Consider the following 25420-nt stretch of genomic DNA (forward strand, 5'->3'; position numbering starts at 1 on the left):
ACAGGATGTCAGGATAACTGTGAAGACATCAGGGAATGACTTCCATGGTACTAGAGGAAGCTGTAGAGTGGGTTCGGTTGGGTTTTTTGGGGGAAGAGACCAAACAGTGAGATCATCGGTATCATTGGATTACGGAAGGACGGGAAAGGAAGTTGGCTGTGCCCTTTCAAAGGAACTATCCCAGCCTGGAAGCGATTTAGGGAAATCACGGAAAACCTAAATCAGGATGGCCAGACGTGGCGTTGAACTGTCGTCCTCCCGAACGCGAGTCCAGTGTGCTAACCTCTGCGCCACCTAGCTCGGTCTAAGCTGTAGAGGGCAAAAACTGTAGAGGAAGACAGAGATTTGAAGACCTCCAGCAAATAATGGAAGAGGTAGGTTGCAAGTGCTTCTCTAAGATGAAGAGGGTGGCACAGGAGAGGAATTTGTGGCGGGCCACATCAAACCAGTCAGAAGACTGATGACCCTAAAAAAATCACATTTCTAAGAGAACTGCTTCCACATAGCTTGTCAAGGCGACCAGCAGGCAGAATGTGATTAGTGTTGACTGTCTTCAGCTATTTGACAGCAGTTACCAACAAATTTCATGACGGAGGGGGTGACTACCTAGCCTGTTGAAAGCCCCCAGGGATGTCACTGAAACATCTGTAAAGCTTACCTGGCAAGTGTAATCTGACTGCGCTAAAAAAGTTACTCACCATCTAAAGAAACTCCTAGATCAATGTAATTAATTAGTCATTCAATTTCATGTCTGTGGCATGCTACCAGAGGGGTGGATGTGAGGGCGAGAGTATACAGATATGATTCGCGAGTTGTAGATCTAATCGGGTGTTTTTTCGTTGGGATGAGATCTTTTAACGAAATTTCAGTATCCCACCCACACAGAGAGAGATGACAATCGTAAGGAAATTAGTTACATTACCAAATTCATAAAGTCATAGGTAGTATTAAGCTGACTTTTACACCTCCTTTATGCTGCTACCTTAAGAGACTTTGGAGATGAGACAGATAACACCTTTAAGATAGTCTGAAAGTGAGGATGCATCTGGTGACCGAGGTAGATCATGTTCTTAGCATTCCACCTTGAATGAAAAGTGAGTTTAATATTCTAGTCCTGCGATGCAGGGTGTAACATATATTAAGCCGATAAGAACATATTCGGGAGGACGACGGTTCAATCCCGTGTCCGGCCATCCTGATTTAGGTTTTCCGTGATTTCCCTAAATCACTCCAGGCAAATGCCGGGATGGTTCCTCTGAAAGGGCACGGCCGACTTCCTTCCCCATCTTTCCCTAATCCGATGAGACCGATGACCACACTGTCTGGTCTCCTTCCCCAAATAACTAACCAACCAAGAACATATTCTTTAGCTGATGAGAGAATACTTAGCAGAAATATAGCCTATGCCATACTATTGTACAGGATATTTTAGCGATATGAAAATGTATTCGATTTCGTCAATCTTCGAAAATGACTCACATAAAATAGAAGAATCTACATTTCACATGAGAAATTTGAGATGTATTGACAACAGCATCCCGGTCTTGGATTGGGTAAAGTGGATTTTTTAAACTGGGGTATGTTAGAAGTGGAATGACAATTACAGATGTATGTCCAAGCTGCCTGTTTTTCCTGCAGTGTGCTGGCAGGGGCAGTTGTGGAGGCTTGGCTGATGGGAAACTGTGGCTTAGCTTCTGAGGACCAATTAATTACAAAAATAGCTCTGACCTATCGGCTCTTGCCTGCTGCTATGCGGGCAGTTCTCGACAGCAGTGCCCTCTGGATAGCTGAATAGTGAAGGAACAAGTGTGCTTGTTGAGCAGCAACAGAAGTGGATGAGAGTGTTGCATAATAAGTTTCAATATGGCGAGTCTCTGTGCTGGACGATTATTCCCAGATGTAAATTGATCCGCTGACTGCTTGGCGGGCATGGTGATTGTCTCTCCTGTCCCAGAGCATCAGGTATGGCTGGAGATGTGCATGCAGCTGCTGGCAAGCCTGGGGCGTGTGTGGGCCTCTTCTGACCGGTGAGGCTGTGGTTTCCTTGCAGTTGGCGAACGGCGTGCGCTTCGCGATCATGAGTGTGTGCGATCAGAAGGTTCTTTCCACCTGATACATTTAGTGGAAACATTGTAAAGGAAAAGGGAGCTTTTGTTCTAAAATATTGGTGCTTACAAGAACTCGAATATACACTCCTGGAAATTGAAATAAGAACACCGTGAATTCATTGTCCCAGGAAGGGGAAACTTTATTGACACATTCCTGGGGTCAGATACATCACATGATCACACTGACAGAACCACAGGCACATAGACACAGGCAACAGAGCATGCACAATGTCGGCACTAGTACAGTGTATATCCACCTTTCGCAGCAATGCAGGCTGCTATTCTCCCATGGAGACGATCGTAGAGATGCTGGATGTAGTCCTGTGGAACAGCTTGCCATGCCATTTCCACCTGGCGCCTCAGTTGGACCAGCGTTCGTGCTGGACGTGCAGACCGCGTGAGACGACGCTTCATCCAGTCCCAAACATGCTCAATGGGGGACAGATCCGGAGATCTTGCTGGCCAGGGTAGTTGACTTACACCTTCTAGAGCACGTTGGGTGGCACGGGATACATGCGGACGTGCATTGTCCTGTTGGAACAGCAAGTTCCCTTGCCGGTCTAGGAATGGTAGAACGATGGGTTCGATGACGGTTTGGATGTACCGTGCACTATTCAGTGTCCCCTCGACGATCACCAGTGGTGTACGGCCAGTGTAGGAGATCGCTCCCCACACCATGATGCCGGGTGTTGGCCCTGTGTGCCTCAGTCGTATGCAGTCCTGATTGTGGCGCTCACCTGCACGGCGCCAAACACGCATACGACCATCATTGGCACCAAGGCAGAAGCGACTCTCATCGCTGAAGACGACACGTCTCCATTCGTCCCTCCATTCACGCCTGTCGCGACACCACTGGAGGCGGGCTGCACGATGTTGGGGCGTGAGCGGAAGACGGCCTAACGGTGTGCGGGACCGTAGCCCAGCTTCATGGAGACGGTTGCGAATGGTCCTCGCCGATACCCCAGGGGCAACAGTATCCCTAATTTGCTGGGAAGTGGCGGTGCGGTCCCCTACGGCACTGCGTAGGATCCTACGGTCTTGGCGTGCATCCGTGCGTCGCTGCGGTCCGGTCCCAGGTCGACGGGCACGTGCACCTTCCGCCAACCACTGGCGACAACATCGATGTACTGTGGAGACCTCACGCCCCACGTGTTGAGCAATTCGGCGGTACGTCCACCCGGCCTCCCGCATGCCCACTATACGCCCTCGCTCAAAGTCCGTCAACTGCACATACGGCTCACGTCCACGCTGTTGCGGCATGCTACCAGTGTTAAAGACTGCGATGGAGCTCCGTATGCCACGGCAAACTGGCTGACACTGACGGCGGCGGCGCACAAATGCTGCGCAGCTAGCGCCATTCGACGGCCAACACCGCGGTTCCTGGTGTGTCCGCTGTGCCGTGCGTGTGATCATTGCTTGTACAGCCCTCTCGCAGTGTCCGGAGCAAGTATGGTGGGTCTGACACACCGGTGTCAATGTGTTCTTTTTTCCATTTCCAGGAGTGTATTTAGCGCTACGATCTATTTGTGGGGAAAATTTAAGTGCATTATTTGAAAAATGTTTGTGTGCGACTCTTAAACTTTGAAAATATTTTTTTTTTATGAGGAAGACTCATCATAAGGTGTTGGTGAGTGTTTTATTCGATGTATTGATGAGTGTTTCTATTTGACTCCTGCAAATTGTTAATCAGTTTATATGATGGGATAGAACAAATGGATTACTTCTCGCCATTTTTGATATAGCAATTGCATCCTTCGTTCCCATCATTAGCCAGTAGGAACACAGTATTCTGAGGATGGATGAAACCCCACCTGTATGTTTGGACACATTGGTTCATACATGTGTTCACACAGGCAGGAACAAACCACTTGAGAGAGACAGAGGCAGGAAGCAAGTCTGGAATTTCTCACTGAAAGGAATGCTGCCACTAGGTACCTTGTTGGAGGGTCATGAGAACTAATGAAAGTCCTTCACATGGCTGGCACATCACCTTGAGCTAGAAGTTAGAGGTACAGGTGTTACAATAGGAAGAAGAAACTTGAGAGAGGGTAGAGTTGGTTTCCTAGGTATCGAATATCAACGGACGCTGACCTCCAGTCTGCAGTCAGTGATACGTAGTAGCGAAAATAGCGGCTAATATGGCGCACTTCATTTCATTCCTCGGTGTTTTCAGTCATTACGTCATGGCTGGAGGAGCCCCGTCTTCTGCAAAGTGATTAAATAAAGAGTATGCAAATTGCAAATTGACTTGAACAATATATTATTAACACCGATTTGAATTTCGTGTTGTCGCACCCTTCCTCTCCAGAACAGACTTTCTTTTCCTCGTCAATTTCCAGATGGGACTGGCATGGGGAAGTGGTGGAAGGGAGGGGAGGGTTGTGGAATTTCCCAGGATGGAACTGAACTGGGGAGGAGTGACAAGAAAATGTGTCCATTTTCTCAGAGGGATGCGAGAGCAATAGGTGTATGGGAAGAGTTGGAGAGGGGCGGGGGTTCTCAGAAGAACAGATTGCGCTGACAGGATCATAACTGCCAAGGGGTCATAAATTTACAATAACCGTAGGTTAAGGGGATGGGTGAAGAGGGGGGTATGTAGCAGAACAGTAAGTTTAGGGACCTTTAGGTGAGGATGGGTGGCGGTTACATATAAAACCACTTAGCAGAACAATAGGTTTTCGTTATAAATCAGTTACCTGTCACAGTTTCGTTAATTTGCATATCAGTTTGATATCGGAATTGCACCAGAACGAGTTTTGCCCCATTACTGTCATGAGTAGATGATGAGATTTATCGATGCAGAAAAAGTAGACATGCTCTTGGACTATGGAGAGTGTAGGAAGTATGAATTTTCTTCTTGTATGGTGTATGCAAGACGATATCGCAATGGACAACAACTAACTCGGCAATTATTTATCAACGTTTTCTATTAGTTATGTGAAGGTGGTACTGTAATACCTAGATAACATAACAGAGGAAAATAAGCGACGATAGAAGAGAGGAAAATTAACGTTCTTGCTGCTGTTGCAGTTGATCCGCACGTTAGCTTCCTCGGAATCGCATTAGTGAGTGGCATGGGTCATGAAAGTGTCTTTTGCACTCTCCATCAACATAGGTTCCACCCCTATCACATCCCTTTCCATGAAAAGCTGAATGGAATCGATTAAGAGAATCGTGCTACCTTCTGCACATGGGCGCTAAGACAGGGTACTCCAGATGTATCATGGATCTTGTTTAGTGATGAAGCCACAATTACCGATCATCGGCAGGTAAATCGCTGAAACATGCACTGTTGACCTGTTGTCAATCCCTGTTGGCTTCGTCTGGTGGAACGTTGCCGTCCATGGAACGTAAACATGTGGCATGGGATAAAGAACCATCTGTGGTCATAGGCCAGCATTTCACAAACGTAACAACGAACGCGCACAAGTATCGCAGCCTCCCAACAGACCACCTTCCACGGACGGTAGGAGGCGTTCCTCTGCAAACTTGGAGGAAACTGTGGTACAAATGAGATGGCTGTCCTGCCCATAGTGCACAAAGTACTATGGCATATCCTGACAATTTTTTTCCAAATTGTTGGACAGGACGCGGAAGGCCTGAATCCTGGCTGGTCACTTTCCCGGATTTGACGCCTGTAAACTTTGTACTGTGGGGAACGGTGAAAGACGATGTCTTGAAGGACGTATCAACTACAAATGATGATATACAACGACAAACTACTGCAGCCTATTCTGACATCTCACCTGACTACCATCAAGTGGGCAGCAGTAGTTCCACACCAAGATGGAAGCGTGTTTTGCCGCTGCCGTTGGTCATTTTGATCACAGCCTGTGATGGTCAAGTGTCTCGCTACTGGTCTGAATCCACATAACTAGTGTAGGCACTTGTGTTGTTCTTTAATGGGTGCTACACAGGTATTATACAAGTATCTGTGTGGGAACATCTCAAACAACACTATCTCGTAAACGACCCTCACTAAAATCCTACAACAAACACCACTGACATTTTAATGTACCCTGCTTTTAGTTTTCTACGAATTTCTCGTAAAATCAATAGGCGTTGTTCCAATTAAAAAGTGTATGCTCGAATAAAAAATACAGTTCATAAGTATAGCAATAAGCTGTAGCAGTTAAATTTAGATGAACTCTGTCATTCCTGATCACTTAAACGCTGGCAACAGTATTTACACCACTTAGGACGCAACTTCGTGTACGGCAATACAGACAGAAAAATCAAGTGATGTTTAGTCGCCATAAGTGAATGAATCTTATTTCCTCATGGATTCATTTGTGCCAGTACCTTATCTTCTTCTCTTTAAACTCCCAAGAGCATTAGTTCCGCAAGATATGCGGTGATCTTCTGTGAAGTTTGGAACTGACAAGAAGAGATACTGTCGGAAGCAAAACAGTGAGGAAGGGTCGTGAGTCGTGCTTGGAAACCTCAGTTTGCAGAGAACCTGCCAGCAAGAGGCGAAGTACCCAGGTTCGAGTCCTGGTTCACAGCAAAGTTTTAATCTGCCAAGAAGTTTCAAATCAATGCACACTCGCTGCAGAGTGAAAACAATGGCTGTAAACACGTGACATTCGAGGTCAGCTTGCTAAAGGTATAGTTAAGAAAACGTAAGGTAGTCTTATAGTATATAAAGACACCCATGTCCCTTCTTCTACTGATGATATGCTCACCGTCCTCCAATACCAAACACTGTTACCAGATTAGTTAGGTGGTGAAAATTTATTGCCTACCTGTATCTCCGTAAATTAGTACTACTATTTAACCCAGCAGGTATCAATGATTCTGATGCATTATTTTACATATGTGTATATGAATATTATTTTCCGTTAAAACAGTTGTCAAGTTAAAGCCTTTAAACCCCTTTCAAGATTTTACGAGATCACTAAGAATGCCCTGTATTCCCCTGAATTCACTAATAGAAGATAAACTATTTCATAGTTTATTTTCACCTTCTACCGTTACAAGGCATCGTCTTAACTTTATGGACATTTCATCATACCACTTTATGTGAGTGTCACTTACAGGAAAATAGCAAAACACTGCACAATGCAGATCGGAAGGTGGTAACCACACTATATACTACAACAAAGTGTTCATTTCACCTCAAGGAAAAGCGAACTAATTAAGCTCTTGTGGGTGGATGCCACATCGCAAGGTTATGGCCACACTATATAGTATGGCAAAATGTTCATTTCACCTCAAGGTGAAGTGAGCTCTTGTGTTTGTGTGCTTGCCCTTTGTTAATATCTGGTGCCTGTGGAAGGAAGGTAGAGATTTGAAAAGTCAGCAAAGGAAATTGCGAGAGTTAATCCGCAGGAAGTATCGATGATACGGTTCACAAAGTTTAGAAAGAACCGCGTATAAGTAGAATGAAAATTAATATTTGTTGCTTCCCGCGGCCTCGGAAAGTTGAAGCAAAGTACAGCCCGGGGAGTTAACAAGAAAAGCTCGGAAAGAGATGCTTAGCCTTATTAGGCGCTTCCGCCAAGGAGATAAGGAGCTGTGACCGCAAATTCTGAAGCCAGCTTAATAGCAAAGACTCAGTCGTACAGCAGCCCCAGCCCCGTATCTGTCGTAAAATGCTCTTACAAACACTGTGAAGTCATCAGGGAACGGTTTTTAATGTCACGATATTTTGGCAGTGTTTCTAATATCTGATTTAAGTGCCTACTTAACTATTAGGGACTCAGATTTGTAGGACAGGTACAGATAACCTTGCTCCTACTTGGATATCTTAATGCACAGCGCTGCGGCTCTCAATGAAATTCATATATATCCAGATTTCCAGAAGGAAGTTGACACCGTTTCTTACAATCGGCGTCTAATGAAATTGACTGCCTCTGAAGTATCGTTTCAGTTTTGCAGCTGAAGTCACTATTTCTGCGAGAAAGTCACTCCAAGGAAGTTTTACAGGCACCTCTGCCGTCCCTCATTTATATAAACGATTTAGGAGACCATCCGAGCAGTCCTCTTAGATTGGTCGTAGATAATGCTGTCATTGGGCGTCTAGTAAAGTGATCATAAGATGAAAACCAGTAGTAAAATGCCTTGGACACTATATCCGTACAATGCTGAAATTGGCAGTTGTTTCGGAATAAGGAAAAGTACGAGGTCATCTACACTCATGCTCATAAATTAAGGATAATGCTGATACATGGTGAAACAACGCTCTGGTGGGCGGTTCGCGGGATTAAATCACCTCGGGGTATGACCATGCGGTGCACTTGATCTGCGGTCGTCTCATGGTGGCGCTGGCAGCAGTCCACATATGAATAGGTGTGTTGGTGCGTGTAAGAGTACGGTGCAGCGAGTAAGTGTGCAGAAGTTTTCAGACGTGCTAAAGGTGACTGTATGTTGAAATTGGCTCAAAGAACACATGTTGATGACGTTATGAGGGGTAGAATACTAGGGCAAGTGGAGGATGGTCAGACCCAGCAGGTACTAGCATGAGCCCTCCGTGTGCCACAAAGTGTGATCTCAAGATTATGGCAACGATCTCAGCAGACAGGAAACGTGTCCAGGCAGGCAGGCACTACAGTCCACAGTGTACAACACCACAGGAAGACCGATATCTCACCATCAGTGACCGCAGATGGCCACGGAGTACTGCAGGTAGTCTTGCTTGGGACCTTCCCGCAGCCACTGGATCAGTTGTCCCCAGACACACAGTCTACAGACGACTGAACAGACATGGATTTTTCGGCCAGAGACCTGCAAGGTGCATTCCACTGACCCCTGGTCACAGGAGAGCCCGTACAGCATGGTGTCAAAAGTACAGTACATGGTCATTGGAACAGTGGTCCCAGGTCAATTACACGGGCGAGTCCAGGTATTGTCTGAATAGCGATTCTCTCCGCTTTTTCATCTGGCGTGAACCAGGAACCGGATACCAACCACTTAATGTCCTTGAAAGGGACCTGCAGGGAGGTCGTGGTTTGATGGTGTGGGGTGGGATTATGATTGATGCACGTACACCCTTGCATGCCTTTGACATAGGAACTGTAACAAGTCAGGTGTATTGGGACCTCATTTTCACCAGTATGAACGCCTTTCCAGGGGTGTAGTCGGTCCCACCTTCCTCCTGATGGATGATAATGGACGGCCCCACCGAGCTGTCATCGTGGACAGAAGACATCAGACGAATGGAGAGGCCTGCCTGTTCTCCAGACTTAAACCTCATCGAGCACGTCTGGGATGCTCTCGCTCGACGTTTCCCTGCTCGTCTTTAAACCCCTAGGACACTTCAGGAGCTCCGACAGGCACCGGTGCAAGAATGGAAGGTTATACTCCAGCGGCTGCTCGACCAGCTGATCCGGAGTGTGCCAACCCGTTGTGCGGCCTGTGTACGTGTGCACGGTGATCATATCTCATACGCGCAGGAAACAGTGGAGTTTTGCAGCACATGTGTTTCGGGACGGTTTTCTCAACTTTTCACCGATACCGTGGACTTACAGATCTGTGTCGTGTGTGTTCCCTATGTGCCTATGCTATTAGCGCCAGTTTTGTGGAGTGCCACGTTGTGTGGCACCACATTCTGCAATTATCCTTAATTTATGGGCATGAGTGTACATGAGTATGAAAAGAAGTCCGTTAAATTTTGATTACACGGTAAATCACACAAACTCAAAGGCAATCAGTTCACCTAAATATCTGTGAATTACAATTACGAACAACTTAAATTGGAACGATCACAATGGTAACGTCGTGAGAAAGGTAAACAATAGACTGCGTTTTATCGGGAGAACACTTACAAGATGCAACAAGTCTGCTAAAGAGGCGCTCTACACTACGTTTGTTCATTTCCTACCGGAGTACTGTTGCGCCGTACGCGATCCTTACCAGATAGGATTAATGGAGGATATCCAAAGTGTTCAAAGATGGGAAACTCGTTTTGTAACATCGCGAAATAGGGGAGAAAGTGTCGTGGATATGAACCGAATTGGGGTGGCAATGGTTAAAACAAAGGCGTTTTGCGTTACGGCGAGATCTCAGAATTTCAATCACCAACTTTCTCCTCTGAATGTGAAAAAATGTTATTGTCAACGAGCTACACAGGGAGAAATGATCACCAAATTAAATAAGAGACATTAGAGCTCAACAGAAGATTAAAGGTTTCATTTTCAGAGCGTGGAACGATAGAAAAATAGTCTGAAGGCGTTCATGACTGTGGTCTATTGACTATTCCGGACATCGTCAACTTCAACTGATGGTGTTATTCTGAAGACGGCCTAAGACCAGGCCGAAACCAGCTATTTTAAATAAAATAACCATAACGGCCTAGACTGTTTTCCACAAATTTTATATATATTACAAGATCGCTGTTCTCCGAAAACGTTACCAAAAATTTCGCAGTCTGAAGGCGGTTCTAAGAACCTTCAGCCATGCACTAACGTAGCCATTGGCTGAAGGTTTGGATATATAGGAAACGAGAGAAGTGTCCTTATTGGCTGCGGAAGAAAGGTGGGGTGGTCTCTCTTGTCCTTGGGGAAGATAGAGCGAGTCAGTGGCGAGGTGCCACTCAAAACGCATGAACGGTCGAATAACCGAGGCGGCTCTGAAAGTCGAGAGTGCATATTTCGGATGTTAAACAAGACATAAAGTGAAATTATTAGTCATAAGAACGCCTCGTTCTAACATTCTGCGTGGTGTCTGTTTGTTCTATATCGTGCCTCCCTACCACTTTCGCCCAACGACGCTCTGAGCGTGTTTTTTAGGGAATTGACTAGTTTGAACCTGAGACCTGTTGCTGGTAAGGAGACGCCAGACCACACATGACATGCAGAATTCAGAAGAGTTCAGTGAGACTAGCGATGATATAATCAAATACTTAATGATTTCAGCGTCAGCTCCACTGCACTCCCTGTAAAAGAATCTTAATACTAGTTAAATTTAGTGGAAGGGGTTCAAGGCTTTCCTATTGTTAGTTAGCTAGTAAAATACCGTCAAAAAAGCAGTTAAGTTTACCATTGGAAATTTTATTTTTTCAAAAAATGGTTCAAATGGATCTGAGCACTATGGGACTTAACATCTGTGGTCATCAGTCCCCTAGAACTCAGAACTACTTAAACCTAACTAACCTAAGGACATCACACACATCCATGCCCGAGGCAGGATTCGAACCTGCGACCGTAGCAGTCCCGCGGTTCCAGACTGAGCGCCTGAACCGCTAGACCACCGCAGCCGGCGAAATTTTATTCTACTCACAAAACATTGTTTATAAATTGCACGATTGATAAAAGGAAATGTTTTAATACAGGATGATAAAAACTAACTGCGTTCAACAAAAATGTAAACGAATATTCCCTGAGTGGGTTTCCAAGCTCTACAATGGATCGAAGGATGACCTATGCCATATCATATATATAATCTAGGTTTGAATTAAGTTTCACAAAAGAGAAAACTATCAAGATGGTATACAGTGACCCTCAATTATCTTTAATTACCTATCTAACTTGTCGTAAATTACAGTGGCTGATGTGGCCTCTCAATAACTATATAACAGAAAAATCATCGCGTTTCAGATATTTACTTCAAGTGGCAAATGTGAACACCATGAGCTTTAATTGACGATCGACACTAGTATTACGCAAGAAGGGGGTGTAACAGATGAGACTTCTGCAGTTCTGAGTGAAGCTTCATGCGCTGTTATGCGGCATCGCGTGCGTTCATTACCTTGTCGGTGTTCGTCAGGGGGCGGCGGACAGCACAGCTCCGCTCACCTCGCCGTCTCGGAAGCAACTCTCTCCTAACTTCTCCCTTACTACAATTTTCCGAAGTTGGTTTAAAAAAACTATCTGGCTGTGTTTTCATCTGACCAATCAGGGTCTCAATGTTAACCTTAAGCTCTGCCTACAAAAATTCTGTCTATCCAATGAGAAACGTTATACTTTTCGTGGTGGGGAAATGTTTTTAAAGTTTGCAACGTAACAGAGAAGCGAAAAAGTCTCACGCTAAAACTAGCAGCTGGTGTGGTCCCTTTAGCGTTATCGTAAGATCTATACTGTTCTTCTGGAGGGCTCTATCTTTTAACATGGGCTGGGGGGTGGTCCTGACGTAACAGAGACGCGAAAAAGTCTCACGCTAAGGCTCTAGCTTTTAACATGGGCCGGGGGGTGGTCCTAACAGTTAGCTGGCGACGTGGGTGTCTGTCCCTTATCGTAGGGCCTTCTAACTTAACACGGTTCTGCTCTCGGCTTCTGTTCTCGTTTCTCCCCTCGGAACTGCGTCTGTCTCACTGTGGGAAGGTATAACATGCATTTAGGCTTTCTTGTGTTAGTCTGCGGTATTCCATTTGCTCACTCGTTACTCGTATTACTTTGGTTAATTTAATGTCACGATTTATTCGGAGCTATGTGACATACAACTGGATTTGCTTATCATGTCAGGGTTTTCATGGAAGGTGTTGGATTTGCCTGACACCTTACAACGTGTCGTGGGTACTGTCTATCATTATGTAAAGTCAGAAAACGGTGTTAATGTGTGCAGTGGGTAGAATAACGGCGTAGTCCAGAGCCGCCATATTGCAAATGCTGATTCTGTGACGTGTGTGAGAAAGCAATTTCTGTATTAAAACAAGTATAGTTCAAACGTTGTTGACAATTAACCACTGGCTTTCCACTTCAGCCGGGTCACCACCTACATGAAGCATGGCGACTGAGCGCTACTACTGTGCTACAAGTGACTTACCGAAGCAGCAAGACACCAGGTTAGTGATACCGCCCAGAGAAGCACTTCCTTCTCACTACAATGTCACTATGGTTGTTGTAATTTGTCACGTAGATGTAGGTGGAGATGTAGATATAGATGTGAGGCACACTTGAATGGACTCCGACAGTGGGTACGGTGCAACAGCTAGGCTGTGTGTGTATTTCGGCGGACCTTCATACTATCCTATGGAATTGCAAAACCTGTTCCCTGAGTAATGTGCAGGCGAGGGCCAATGGCGAATATCTTATTAAAAATAGATTACAAAATGCGAGTGCGTAAGAAAACCTTGGCGCCTAATAACACAAATTATAAATTCAGAAAACTGCTGGTGCCATAAGTAAGACATCCAAGTAAGACATATTTCGCACAGCCAGAAGCACAATAATTCTTGATTCAAATGGGCAACAGTTGTATAACAGAAGCTATTCTAAAACATATCCGTATATTTCATAGGTAAAATAATCCTGCTTTGCCCAGATTAACTATACGTACAAGTGGTGTCCAAACAAAAAACGACATTTTTTTAGCCCCGTATTGACAAGCGGGTACTCTGTAAGACTAAGACAAAGAACACTGTAATATCTGCAGTCTTCTATTATAAAAACCTCATCATCTGCCACTCCAGCCACAGAAGACAACTACCTAGAACTAACTGTACAAGGACCACAAGAAAATGCAGTACATTACACTACAATCACGTATCTCCTGCCATCTATAGAGGATGGTCGGAAACAGTCTGAAAAGCTTATGAGAGTAATGCAGCGCAGACTGAGCTGAGAAATAATTATTAAGAAAAGAACTTGGTACGTTGATCCGTTTGCGAGTATATTATCACTGAATCAACTAATGAGCTCGCTGCGCATGCAAATTCAAGCGGCACACCAGATAAAATTAGTGTCTTTGTTCTCAGGTTCGGTCCTTACTATCGTTCCATGTCCAATTTCTGTAACTGTCTTTCGGTTTTAGGAATCCAATCGAAGAACACGTTTGGCGACACCGTTTGTGGCCGGCCGTTTGAATTTACGCTCGCAGCAGCCTGATTGGCTAAGTTCAATGTTAATTTAATCGGAATCGGCGGAACATCTAGCATTTTATTCGTAACAATTACTTCGCAGCACAACCTACCCTGAAATGCCGTTAGAAGCCTTACACACTGCCTCTGATCACACAGTATAATTTCGTAACCAACATATTACGCTCTCTGGCACCACGACCCTGCTGTGAAAATCTGTAATTCATCTGATTGTCTTCTCACGACCACGCCATTCTATACATCCACAAGGGACGCCAGCCGTCTTCATCTATCTCGAAGCACAGTGCCGCACCATCAAGTAATCAGCCAAATACCCTCAATGCTTGCTGCTACCTGGTATGCCTCACAAAATTACACGCCACTTTGTCCAATACACTGTCTTACTGTAATCAGCTTCTGCACCGTTCCCACCCACTGGTGTCAACTGTATTCTTCTCCTGGACACTTACGAGAAAGGCAACAGCCTTGCCGCAGTGGATACACCGGTTCCCGTGAGATCACCGAAGTTAAGCGCTGTCGGGCGTGGGCGGCATTTGGATGGGTGACCATCGAGCCGCCATGTGCTGCTGCCATTTTTCGGGGTGCACTCAGGCTCGTGATGCCAATTGAGGAGCTACTCGACCGAATAGTAGCGGCTCCGGTCAAAGAAAACCATCATAACGCCCGGGAGAACGGTGTGCTGACCACACGCCCCTCCTATCCGCATCCTCACTGAGGATGACACGGCGGTCAGATGGTCCCGGTGGGCTACTTGTGGCCTGAAGACAGAGTGCTTTTTTTACACTGACGAGAAGACACTGTCCTCTACTTGTAAGTACTCGGGACCCATTTTGCCGTTATCATTTTCATCGCCATCACTCCTCTCTTTTCCTCATACGATAACAGATATAATGTATTTTCAGTACAAACCTTACAAATTACCAAGAGGAAATAAATTTATTGATATTTTGCAACACCGATTCGCTATGTTGTCAAAACCATAGTCGATAGCCATTCCTGGCTCTGTCTTACACGTAGAGAGTGAAAATACTCCTGAAGGTTTCTGGACTGCCGAAGGAGAACGTTTCATGGACTTCACAGCAAGCGGCGAACTCAAACGAACATTTAGTAATAAATCTCTCTTTGAATTCTGGATAGGGTGGATTGATGTTTTCTACACTAGTAACAAGAACATGTTGTGTGCTATTAGTAGCGATCAAAAAGTTCTTGTTTGAGGGCCTTGCTGCAGAGTATATGCAATGTAGCGCAACTCCGATGCCGGTATATAAGCACTCGAATGTAGGCAAAGGATGAGTGTGGCATTCATGTCTTTCCGATATGCATGCAGTGAATGCGGCAGTGTGTATTATGGCGACATTATTACTAAATGCGTCTAAACAGGATCACTGTGCTGTTTGTTTTTTGTTTGTTGGCTGGACATCCATCAGAGAATGAAAAATTTGTGTGGGAGCATTACTGTCGAAAACCACCGTTGTGGAACGGTGCGCATTGTCATGGACATGAAGCGAATTGGAGTGTCAATCGTTAAAACAAAGGCGTTTTGCGTTACGGCAAGAGCACAAAATTTCAATCACCAACTTGCTCCTCTGAATGTGAAGATATGTTGTTTTCAGCGAGCTACACAGGGAGAAATGGTCACCACATGCGTCTCAAAAGGTAAGTTCATTAGGTCAAAAATGCTGACTGGCTCAAATGGCTCTAAGCACTATGGGACTTGACATATGAGGTCATCAATCCCCTACACTCAGAACTACTTAAACCTAAGTAACCTAAGAACATCACACACATAAATGCCCGAGGCAGGATTCGAACCTGTGACCGTAGCAGCAGCTCGGTTCCGGACTGAAACGCCTAGAACTGCTGACTGGAAAGTCAGTTTCGAACATTCTACACAGAGAAAAGTGTACCGAAACGTAAATTGTATAAAGCCCTTAGCCGATGCTATAAATAACAGCAACATTCTCTCCTACATAATAGACAAAGTTGAAGGTCACACCTGCAATGCAACAGGACAGTTAAAAGAAACGATCATTACAAAGAAAAGCTGATTATAGAATCTAATAACAAGCTGTGTCAAGAGCGAGGGACCTTACAAGATAATTAACAGGTAAAGAAATTAAAAACATCCTAGATACAACCACAGAAGCTAAAACTCAGAAATCCCTTAGAGGAATATTACACAGAGGAAAACGTATTCGTAACGAAGCAGATAATGGGTACACAGTGGTCCTTATCGATATACAAGAATAGAATAACAGAACACAAGAATTCATATCCCAGAAAAAAACCACAAAATGTAAGTCATACCCAGCAAACAGGTTTCACACAAAAATGAAAAACGCGCTAAAGGCTACAGAACACACACGTGGCGACAGAGAAGAAGCTCGCGTGACACATATGAAACTTCGTGCCCCAAAACTTTCGAAACAATCAAAGACTCAAATGTTCCTGTGACACCAGTCATAAATTACAGGCAAGTACCTACATGCATTCTCATCAGACATTTGCTAATGTGCTCCCACAGTTGCATGAAACACGAAGTAACAGCACAGCGGAAAACACAGAACAACTAATAAGCTACATGAAAGGCTTATGTAGTCCATATATAGCTACTTCGATCTCACTTGATGTAGAAAACATGTACTCCACAATCCCAGTCAAAGAAATAATCAAGGTAACAGAACAAGATCTATACTTTGTCCATCATAAAAATAAACCCTTTGTAAACTAATACAAACGTGCTGATTGGTCAGCAGCTGTAGCATATGTACATTGGTGTTGTTACACTCTTGGTAGTAGGTCCTCCTTACGTATCAGATACATTATTACTAAGAAGGGAAACTCCTCATCTGATCCCCTTCAGTTTCAGTCGTAAAATGGCCCAATGGATAGGTCATAAGAAACAGAACACAGATCAAGCATGAAAACAGAAGATGGTGTACTGAACTGTGAAGAAAAAAAAGATAGAAACAGTGAACGCCCCAAGGTGAACATGTACCATCTCGCGTCCGTCGGCCGTCGTAATTTAATGTATATATTATTATTGTTATTATTATTTTTTGACTGTTGCCGACTTACGTGGCGGGCCTTCATAAAAATGATATTTAAGTTGAACAACGTAATAAACTTTTCATATAAATTTCCTCGGCTAGTCAGTTGACGTTAAAGCAAAAGATCTTTAGTTATTAATTACAATTGCGGCCCACACACGCGCGAGAGTATTTTTCTTACCTCCGTTAACCATTGTATTGTAGTCAGAGTCCTGGCTCTGGGTCTCGGCTATGCTACTGAAAATAAGAATCTTAAAGCTAAGTATTTCTGCAACTTCGTGCGGCTGTGGAGAAAAATTAATATTATGCTAATAGCGGGCGAGTTTTCCGCTTCCGCTAATTTTTCATAAGTTAATATCGCCACGTAATGGCGTCGTTGGCTGCATCGGCCGCTGCGATTGTTGAGCTGTAAATTACTTGAATGCAGGTTAATTCAAGGAAGGCGGACATGAAATCGGGATCACCTCTTACAAATTAAAAGTGCACAATAATATTGAATAGTTATATTATATGTTTAACTCATACAAATATGCTTACATTTGTCAGCACACGCAAGATGTCCCTCTAGACACATTCAAGACAAGCGAAGAAGTAAGGTCGACTAAAAAATTAACAAAAGAGTGTAACTGGGCGTCTCTTTAGATCATTCTGTCATAAATTATTTCTTTGCAATCTAAACCTACACAGAGAAATTATTATTTTAAGGCTACATGAGAAAAAAAATCTCTTACAAATTATGAATGTCTTCTTTATAAATATTGTCTTTTCGTAATATGGCACTGGGGACGCTATATTGCCCCCCGAAATGTTTATGTCATAAAAAATGTTCGTGTTTTTTGACATAAATATTTCCTCTTTCATGTCCACAGTGTCCACACGCAGATTTTTCTTTCACAGTTTACATATGTCACATCGTATATTTAAAGCGTTAAATTACTGAGGTGTGTTGTCCACAAAGTGTAATACAGATGAGGTTCAAGGTATACAACCACGAGTTAGTCCGGAATATTTGAAGTCCCAGGGGTGTCAACTGTTCGCTCCCCATTTGGCGCGGCCGTAGGGAAACCTGGGGAAAACCTCGGCGGAGCGACAGACTAACTGCTTTGGTCACTTTCACTTAATTGTTTCTGGAATGTCATTGGAGTACAGGATGTGCATACAAATATTTTTGTTACACTATGCAAAAAATGAGGTCATTAAAACAATTGATTGCGGTGTCGTTGATGATCTACGCCGCGACGTTTGGCTCGCGACGGCGTCGGTTGGTGTGTTCGGTGCTCGGCGTTCGCGGCGACTGCGGAGAGGTCAACGCCCGCTCGACGCCAGCGTGTGTCTCGCCGTCGCGGAACGTCAGAATCAGCTGATCGGCTGCACCGTTGGCGATGCGCTTCTGTCTCGGCCGGGCGTGGCGGAGTGGGATGATATCCGCCCCCCGCTCTTCTTGGCAGGAGTCAGCTCTGCTACGCATCTCCGACGTAGTACATGAAACACACACACAACCAACGTAATATTTGTTTCCCGCTTCAGATGGTCACGCTAGTGGGAAAGGAGCATTTATTAGTGCGGCAGTTGTTGTTAAGTTTTCACCAGTTTCCGAGTGTCAAGCTAGCACTGTCTTGCAGAAAACATGACATGGACCTTCTCCCGTGAATGCAGTTTTGATGCAATACTGTTTCCATCATACGTCAGTTTTTGTCTTGACAAAATTATTTATGTTTTCGCCGCACTCGCAGGCACTGGTGAGTGTCCCAATACGAGTTTAGCACAAACATTCGCCGTTTCTGCGGTCGCTGTTTTGCAACAGTCCACGCATCGCATTCCAATCTCGCATTATTGTGCTCACTGAAACTACAGTCTGTCCCAAAAATATTGACTGTGGGTTCACTTCACGTTAACAGTTCACATTTATAGTAAATTCACAGTTTTTCGTGCGTAATATTGGCGTTTGGCGTCTTCACCGCTGTTGAACGTTCAATACTAGCACTTCACTGTCCATATCACAGTTTCACCTTCACAGTTTTTCACACTGCTTAAAGTAACTGTTTCGATTAGTTCACAAACACTAATGTATTTCGTTCAGTCTGAACTGGATTTTGGCTAGTGCTGGATTTTACCAGTCTCTCGCACTAATTATCTCTTTTTATTTTCCACTTAGAGTCGTACTTGCCTTCAGATTTTTTGACTATACAATTGTATTTCCGTCTCATCTGAGGTAAGTCCCCATGTCATGTCTGCCCACTCATTGCGTACTTGTTCTCCAGAGCCAGGCTCGACTTTACAAAACTTTGCCTCTCGCATTATTGTAGACATTTTATAATCTAGGCCTAGCGTGCAAGTTCCTAGATTAATGTTAGATTTGTGACTTTTGTATGCACTACAAATTCGTGCAAATCTCTGCCTTAGCAGATGGCAATATATTTTAACAGTGCTTAGCGGTAGTCGCGTTTATTGATTTGCTTTGTACCTTGTTCACAACACATGAGGTACCTTGGGTGATGTACACCCTGCACTCAAGGTGTTTAGTAAATTATGATTGAGCATATTTCAAGATCGGTATAGACATAAATACATGGAACAACATATACATTATAATATTAAATTTTCATAAGTTTCATTACTACTACAGTTCAAAAATATTCATGACACTCTAATGAAAAAATCTGTCATCATTACATGCTATTGAATTTTTTTTAAAAATATTTTTAAAGCATTTTTTTTTAAATATTTTTTTTTTTAGCATTTTTCAACATGAAATTTTTAACATATTCTTAAACCTACGTTCATTTTTTTTTCAAAATGCAATTGTTTGAAAATACTATTATTCCTTAACATCTACAAAATTGAATCGCACTAATCTTGTGTGCCTCATTGTCTTTAAATGTTACACTAAAATCGGAACATTTACACACAGAAAAAATACACTATAAACTTAACCTACTACACACAAATGTAAACGTTGCTCTACTGAGCGAACTTCTTTAAGTCTTTGTAAGTATTTTTTCTTATTTCCTTGGTAACTGCCTCCTTATTTGACCACGGAATGGTGTAGTTTGCGTGACAGAAAGTATCGTGAGGTACCACTTCGATGTTATAGGTGTAGCCCTCGATAACACCGGGTTTTTCCGAAAGCACATTCTCATAATCTGTAAGTAGCTGAGTCAATTCGTTTTGTTGTGCTTCAGTCAAATGTTCTGACTCCCTAACTTTCATGGCTATCAGTTTCCTTTTTTTCTCTTTGTCTTCAGTAATAAAATCTTTAAAATATACTTGTCTTGTACTTAAGTCATAGTATAAATTCATTACCTGTATTCCTTCGAATCTCGACTGAAAGTTCCGGCAATATTTACCGTGCACTTCCCGTGTCCTCAACAACGGCAAAACTACACGTGTACCCTCATTCATAAGGCTTACTTCCCCGCACAAGAGGTCGATTTTTGCGTCCCTCTGGCGTAAAAATTCCATCCCCAGGATGCAAGCAACACCTAATCCCTTAACTACTAGGAACGAGCTTTTCATTGCTTCATTTCCTACCGTAAACTCGACTTGCACCTGGTGCTTTATGATATGAGATTGTGCACCTATTGCACCTGTAACACGACAATTCTTTACTGGCAATACTGGTATTCTATTATTTTGACTCAAGTACTTGTAAAAATTTGCACTCATGACATTGGTTGACGCACCGGTATCGACTATTATCTGTATTGGTGCTCCATACATATCTGCTTGCAATATAGCCTGCACAACACTTTTGTCGGTTCGGTTACATGTCTGCGGTATGTCTACAAGTTCCTTTTCTATTTTTGTTCCTTCATTGTATCTCAGCATACAAAGTTTATGGCTGTCATCCGTGAATGTGCCCTCACTACACCATCCTGCAGCCAACAACGGAGAGCGTATTGTGGCTGTCTTTAGTTTAACGGATGAGCATTAGTGGGTTGACAGTTGTCTGTCACTTCCACTAACCTCACATTGTGGTTCTGGTTGTTGTTGTTGCTACTGTTGGGTTGGCCGCCCTGCCTCCCCGATGGTGTATTTTGATATTGTGTATGGCTCTGGTTTTGCGGTGGTCGGTTGTAACTTCCTGACATGTTCTGTGATGGACCTGGGTTGGCGTTCCATTGTGGCGCTGTGTTTTGTTGCCACTGTGGTTTCGGTTCGTTACGACCACGCCACTGGTTTCGGTTGTTCCGCCATTGCGGATTGCCGTTACCATTATATCCATTACTCATGCGTCCATCATGATGTCTCTTTCGATTTTCACGATTATAACCGTTGCCGTTATAACCATTGCCATTGTTTGTGCCTTGATTCTGTTGCCGGTGCTCTTGCCTATTCCCGTTACCGTTTGGTACTAAGTTACTACCATTACTGTGGCTGCTATTGTAATCGGCTTTGTGTTGATTATAGCCTGCATGGTTCCACTTGTTTTCGGTTTTCATATCTTCGATCAATAGGTCAACAGAATCCACTATTTCCATGAATTGTTCTATATCGTATTCCGGCACATTGATGAAATATCTTTTAATTTCACTGGGCAACTTCATTTTTATTAATCTGATTATGTCACGATCGGACATTGGCTCGTCCCAGTACCTGGTTTTGTTTATATACTTTTCTAAATATTTGCGTAACGTTCCCATCTTAGGATTGTACATTTCTGGACTGTACAACTCCTTTCGTAGTCTTTCTTGGACGCTATCGGACCAGAATTTTTGCAAGAATGCACCTACAAACTGTTGCATCGTTAGACATTTTTCGGACACGTCGGTGGCCCACAGTGCCGCGTCACCTTGAATAAAGGAGACCACGAACTGTATTCTTTGTCTTTCCGTCCATGTCCTGGGAAACACATTCCTGAAGCTCTTAATAAATACAACAGGGTGGACATTTCGTTTTTCGCTATTGAAGGGTTGGAATGTCCTGTGTTTTATTACATTGTCCTCTTTTTTGCACATCTGATTGCTACATTCTGGGACATTCATCACTTCGTGATGTGCGCTGCACGGTATCGCGTGTTGCTCGTGCTCATAATTCGCATTAGGTTGCGGTTGCGCACTCGCACCCTGGCTACCGTCAGCGTTATTATAGTAATCAGTACGCGGAGTCTGATTCATGATCTGTCCGCCACTGTTTACATTGCTTTCCAACGCAGACAGTCTCCGCGCGACCTCCTGTTGCCAATTTGGCAACTCCGCAGTCACACGGGACTTAATCTGTGTTAATTCGCCATGTAGTGCGGCAGCGCTGGCGTCAATATTTACACTCGCGGCCGCAGTCGCTTGTTCTACAGCTGTTTTTACGTCGCTTTCAATCTTTGCAGATATCTCGCGATCCTTTACTTCTAGCCATTCATTTAATTCTTTTTCTACTTTTTGAGCTTGCACTTCCAAATATGCGTCAATACTTTTCCGTGCATCTATCTCCACATTATCCACGCGGTTGGTTAAAGTCTGGACATTGTCTTCAAGCCTAGCCTGCGATATCTGTAATTTTTGCATCTCTCCGGCTAAGCTTTGCACAAGATCGGGGATCTCTTTGCACGCATCCCGCATCTCGGCTAGTTCGCTTTGGATCCTATCTAGTTTCGCTTCATTGCGCTGCTCTTGCTCACGTAGCATCTGAGCCAGTTTTTCGTCTCTTTGTTTTTCCCTCTGTTCTGACATTCTTTCCTTTTCCCTTTCTTTCAGTTCTCTTTGTTGCTCTTGCTCATGGAGCATCTGAGCCAGTTTCTGATCTCTTTCCCTATCTCTTTCTTCTAACCTGCGCAGAAATTCTGCAAATGGGTCTGCAATCGGTGAGCATACTGGTGCCCCGCTTAATCTAGCACTCGATTGGCCCCCCTGCCCAGGCACTGGAGTTGTTACTCTATTCCCATTCTGCTGTGGAGCGTCATTCACCGTCCACAGATCCTCGCCCCCCGCTCCGGAAATTATGTTATCCGAGGCGGTGGCTTGGGACTCGTTTACGTATTGCAAATGATCCTCACTTTCCATATTAACAGAATTTTGTTCTTCTGGTACGGATGCTTTAGGTTGTCCTATCTTACCCATACTAAATTCACTTTAAGCCACTGACAAATCTTTAACACTGATACACACACGATTAATTATCCCCTCCAAAAATAAACATATAAATACACAAAACGAATAATTATCCCCTCCAAAAATAAACACATAAATACACAAAACACCGAAGGTATCTCATGTGCACATGGGTTCGATATTCCGCACAGAGCTACACAGGATGCTTGCACAATAGGCCTTACCTTACTTATTTTTCTTTCTCGCAATCCTCTTTCTTTTCTACACTTTTTCCTCTCCAGATCTCCTCAGGGTGTGGTTTTGTTGTTGTACATGTAAAAGAATTCATACAAGCATTAATATTTTACAACAATTAGACACATACATAATTACATTCATTACAATAGAATCATATTAATCGGGCCCCAAAGTTGCGGCGCCAATCTCGCATCCGTCGGCCGTCGTAATTTAATGTATATATTATTATTGTTATTATTATTTTTTGACTGTTGCCGACTTACGTGGCGGGCCTTCATAAAAATGATATTTAAGTTGAACAACGTAATAAACTTTTCATATAAATTTCCTCGGCTAGTCAGTTGACGTTAAAGCAAAAGATCTTTAGTTATTAATTACAATTGCGGCCCACACACGCGCGAGAGTATTTTTCTTACCTCCGTTAACCATTGTATTGTAGTCAGAGTCCTGGCTCTGGGTCTCGGCTATGCTACTGAAAATAAGAATCTTAAAGCTAAGTATTTCTGCAACTTCGTGCGGCTGTGGAGAAAAATTAATATTATGCTAATAGCGGGCGAGTTTTCCGCTTCCGCTAATTTTTCATAAGTTAATATCGCCACGTAATGGCGTCGTTGGCTGCATCGGCCGCTGCGATTGTTGAGCTGTAAATTACTTGAATGCAGGTTAATTCAAGGAAGGCGGACATGAAATCGGGATCACCTCTTACAAATTAAAAGTGCACAATAATATTGAATAGTTATATTATATGTTTAACTCATACAAATATGCTTACATTTGTCAGCACACGCAAGATGTCCCTCTAGACACATTCAAGACAAGCGAAGAAGTAAGGTCGACTAAAAAATTAACAAAAGAGTGTAACTGGGCGTCTCTTTAGATCATTCTGTCATAAATTATTTCTTTGCAATCTAAACCTACACAGAGAAATTATTATTTTAAGGCTACATGAGAAAAAAAAAATCTCTTACAAATTATGAATGTCTTCTTTATAAATATTGTCTTTTCGTAATATGGCACTGGGGACGCTATAACCACATAGATCGATTTACAAGGAAACAGGCCACGTGGTTATGTGGTCATGGTGCTGGACTTCAATGCGCGAGGTTCGTGTTCGAATCTCACCTCCACCCATTTTTTTATTGTTTACAAAATTATGAACTTTCTGTCCGGTCGCTGACGTGTCTGTTCCTCTTCTGTAGTGTTGGAAATTGTCATACTACACATTGGCTATAGAATATGAGTCATGTGGGACGAATATTTTGCCGTCGCAAATAAATGTGATGAACAGTACGAGCAGGCGAGATGCTGCATAGACCACTCACACAAGTGAAAACAACAGATAAACAGGTGTGAACTACGTTACAACAAAGGAATTCAAGAGTCAAAACTTCCGAACGGAACGCTTGACTCATAACATGCAATACTTGCGTAGAACAAGTAGAAGGCACGGAAATCTGGAGGTCAATTTGTCACACCTCGAAGTTGCAAACGGACGATACACACTCGCGTATCTGAATAAAGCGAACAGATACGTCAGTGAACAGACACGCAGCTCGTAATTTTATGAGAAAAAAGGGGCACGGGGGAGATTCGAACATAGATTCCTGCTTTGCCGAAGGACACCATGACCACGTAACGACGACACCGTAGCAACTGAAGTTTTCTCGATGTTGCACATCTTGAGCTTGGGCCGTTCGCTGTGGCTATTTTCCTTCTTTTATCACAGTTCAGTACACCGTCTTCCTGTTTTCATGCTTGATCTGTGCTCAGTTCTTGACGGAGGACTATCCACAGGGCCACCTTACCATTAAATCTGAGGAGGCTGCGATGGCGAGTACGACTTGCAAGTCACGGTAAATGAAATTTTGAAATATTGTGATGTCAGCATCACAGTTTCTCTTAGTCACTCTGTAGCAATGCAGTTTTTATTTCGAAGATCGTGTACGATCGCAGTCTCTGTACTCCTGTGCTCTTATTGTCGCGCTGCTAATGGGAAGTGTGGAAAATGGTCGACGTTACTTACCGCTCTGAGTGCAAAACGCGCGTAGAACTCTGCTGAAATATAGCGAGAGGGTGTAAGGGGCGAAGTCCACCCCGAACATATCCAACGAACATCTACGAACAAAATGAGAACAGCAGGAAAAAAAGAAAAAAAAAGCGTGTCCAGTCAGAGGGTTAACTGCCTTCTGCAATAAAAATCAGTTAATGGATCAATGATGAATTTGA

The 25420-nt window shown here is 43.6% G+C and overlaps 1 pseudogene; it reads left to right on the plus strand.

Annotated features, from left to right (window-relative positions):
- The first annotated feature begins 14318 nt into the window (after nt 1-14318).
- On the plus strand, nt 14319-14435 carry LOC124620910 (annotated as a pseudogene).
- The last annotated feature ends 10985 nt before the right edge of the window (nt 14436-25420 follow it).

The sequence above is a fragment of the Schistocerca americana genome, chromosome 6 (assembly GCF_021461395.2).
Source record: "Schistocerca americana isolate TAMUIC-IGC-003095 chromosome 6, iqSchAmer2.1, whole genome shotgun sequence".
Classification (NCBI taxonomy): Eukaryota; Metazoa; Arthropoda; class Insecta; order Orthoptera; family Acrididae; genus Schistocerca; species Schistocerca americana.